The sequence below is a fragment of the Triticum dicoccoides genome, chromosome 4A (genome assembly GCF_002162155.2).
Source record: "Triticum dicoccoides isolate Atlit2015 ecotype Zavitan chromosome 4A, WEW_v2.0, whole genome shotgun sequence".
Lineage (NCBI taxonomy): Eukaryota > Viridiplantae > Streptophyta > Magnoliopsida > Poales > Poaceae > Triticum > Triticum dicoccoides.
Genome location: NC_041386.1, coordinates 278,133,489 through 278,136,989, shown reverse-complemented (window position 1 = coordinate 278,136,989; position 3,501 = coordinate 278,133,489).

The following is a 3,501-nucleotide window of genomic DNA, read 5'->3' as shown; positions in this document are numbered from 1 at the left end:
AGTGCAGGTGACGCAACCAAGCTCAAGGAGGAGCTCGATGAAGACCTTGGTCGTTGTTTTGTTTTGTTTCCTTTTGATCAGTAGTGGAGCCCAGTCGGGGCGATCGGGGATCTAGCATTAGGGGTTGTCTTTCTTTATTTTGGTTCCGTAGTCGGACCTTGATTGTATTCTGGATGATGTAATGCTATATTTATGTATTGTGTGAAGTGGCGATTGTAAGCCAACTCTTTATCTCTTTCTTATTCAGTACATGGGATGTGTAAAGATGACCCCTCTTGCGACATGCCTACTATGCGGTTATGCCTCTAAGTCGTGCTCTGACACGTGGGAGATATAGCCGCATCGCGGGTGTTATACGTCGACAGGAGCGCGACGTGCGTCGGACGAGGAACCGGCTGGGGTCAGTGATGGGGTGGCGGTGCGGCCCTCCTGCCACACCGATGGGTGCAGCGAGGACGCTTGCTGCTCGTTCCCCACCGGGTCGGTTGCGGCGTTGGTGGCAGGCGACGGGGAACGACGAGGTGGCTCGCCGACGGGAGCCGTCTGAGCAACGCGGGCAGTGAGGGCAGCCTGGCACTCAGCTCGAGTGCGGCGAGCGTCCGCCATAGCAACGACGGAGTAACAGAGCGACGGAGCGCCGGGCGACAGAAGGGAAGCTTCGGCACACCCCTACCTGGCGTGCCAAATGTCGGATCATGGGTTCCGGCAGACCCTTGAAGTTCGAACTCTGGGTGCGCACGAAGTTCTTTCCCTCCTACCAATCTACCCCCTAGCTCGCTAAGGTCTCGCGGAAGAACTCGACGCACTCGCAACACAAATACACAAGGTTTATACTGGTTCGGGCCACCGATGTGGTGTAATACCCTACTCTAGTGAGGTGGTGGTGGATTACCTCTTGGGCTGATGATGAACAGTACAAGTGGAAGAACAACCTCCTAAGATTGAGGTGTTCTTGTGATTGGTGGGCTAAGGGTTGGCCTTTGATCAGATCGGCCGAGATCCCTCAATCTCTCCCGAACTCTCTCTTTCTCTCTATCTCTCTCCCACCCTCTTGGGGGTGGCTAGTTCTACTTATATAGGCCCTGGTCCTCTCCCCAAATATTGAGCGGGAAGGGAGCCAACAACGGCGGCCAATTTGAAAGGGGACAGCTCGTACAAGCTATCCTGACAAAAGGTGGTCTTCACCTGCCAAAGGTTCTGGCGGTGACGCCGTCCTGGGATCCATGGTGACCTCCGTCCTGCCGTCCTTCTGGTGTCTATATAAACCGGAGGGTTTTAGTCCGTAGGACAAGATACAATCATACCATAGGCTAGCTTTTAGGGTTTAGCCTCTCAGATCTCATGGTAGATCAACTCTTGTACTACTCATATTATCAAGAATAATCATGCAGGACGTAGGGTTTTACCTCCATCAAGAGGGCCCGAACCTGGGTAAAACATCGTGTCCTCTGCCTCCTGTTACCATCCGCCTTAGACGCACGGTTCGGGACCCCCTACCTGAGATCCGCTGGTTTTGACACCGACATTGGTGCTTTCATTGAGAGTTCCTCTATGTCGTCATCATTAGGCTTGATGGCTCCTTCAATCATCAATAACGATGCAGTCCAGGGTGAGACTTTTCTCCCCGGACAGATCTCTGTATTCGGCGGCCCCGCGCTGTGGGCCAACTCGCTTGGCCATCTGGAGCAGATCGAGAGCTACGCCCCTGGCTATTAGGTCAGATTTGGAAACTTAAACTACACAACCGACATCCACGGAGACTTGATCTTCGACGGATTTGAGCCCTTGCCGAGTGTGTCGCACGGTCACGATGCGCATGATTTATCTACCATCGGACAGTGTTCGGGAGATTGCACCGGTGACCGCTCCGACCTTCAATTCAGAGCCAATTGCACCATCCAGGGACGGGTGGATAGACCCCGCCACGGAGGCCTCATTTTCATCGGTGATCGAGCCGAGTATCGACCTTACCCTTCACGAGAGCCGTGGCGCCAAACTGCCAGATTCTTCCCCTGCCACGGACTCCGAACTGCCTGCGCCCGTGCCTATCGAATCTTGCTGGGCTCCGGTCATGGAGTTCACCTTCGCGGATATCTTTCAGCACTCGCCCTTCGGCGACATACTGAGCTCATTAAGGTCTCTCTCCCTGTCAGGAGAATCCTGGCCGAACTATGTTCGGCAGGATTGGGATGTGGATGATGAAGAAATTCGCTGCCCACCCACCACCCACTTAGTAGCCACTGTCAACAATTTGACCGACATGCTCGACTTCGACTGCGAAGACATCGACGGTATGGACGACGATGCAGGAGACGAACAGGAACTACTGCCCACAGGGCACTGGGTGCCCACTTCATCATATGATGTTTACATGGTGGACACACCCAAAGAGAACGATGACGAGGAACGAAAGGACACAGCGAAGGGTTGTTCCCTCGAGAAGCAGTCAAAGCGGCGGCATAAGCATCGCTCCAAATCCCTCCTCGGCAGAAACAGCGATCATATAGACCCAGCGAGAGCAGGGTGAACCATCGCCCGACCACGGCAACATGGAGAATCAAACTGAACAATCCGACTCCGTCGAAGATAATAGTCCGGACGACATCACACCGGACAGGCACCCGGAGCAACAGAATGCCCATCAAAGGCTTGTTGCCACTGCGAGGATTCTGAAAAAGCAGAAGCAAAGGCTCAGGGCTGCACAAGACACACTCAGAATCAGATGGAGTGAAGTACTCAACACTACAGCGAAGTACGATGGTAATCGCCACACCAAGAGCTACCCGAAGCAAAAGTTGCTACCTGAATTCGATGAGGAGGCCTTAGGTCCCCCGCAACCAAAAAACAAAACGGCCATCCAGTCAGATAGACGACCTCGTCGCCAACATAGAGCGGCAAACAACGCCGCACATAAGCCAGTACGCGATCCACGTGAGGGCTCGCATCAAAAGGACGGCACAACCAGATCCATCTACGGGCCACGCAAGCGCGCTCCAGCATGCAATGCCACACAACAAACATCCCAACACCACGGTACACCCAAATACAGGGATGCTGCACACCCCCTATGTTTCACCGATGAGGTGTTGGACCATGAATTTCCAGAGGGATTCAAACCCGTAAACATAGAGGCATACGATGGAACGATAGACCCTGGGGTCTGGATTGAGGACTACATCCTCCATATCCATATGGCTCGAGGAGATGATCTCCATGCCATCAAGTACTTACCCCTCAAGCTCAAAGGGCCAGCTCGGCACTGGCTTAAAAGCCTCCCCGAAAACTCCATTGGAAGCTGGGAAGAGCTCGAAGACGCCTTTCGGGCAAATTTTCAAGGGAGCTATGTCCTACAACCGGATGCAGACAATTTAAGTCATATAACTCAACAGGCCGGAGAGTCAGCCTGAAAGCTTTGGAATAGGTTCCTCACTAAAAATAACCAAATAGTTGACTGTCCGGACGCCGAAGCCTTAGCAGCTTTCAAGCACAGCGTTCGAGACG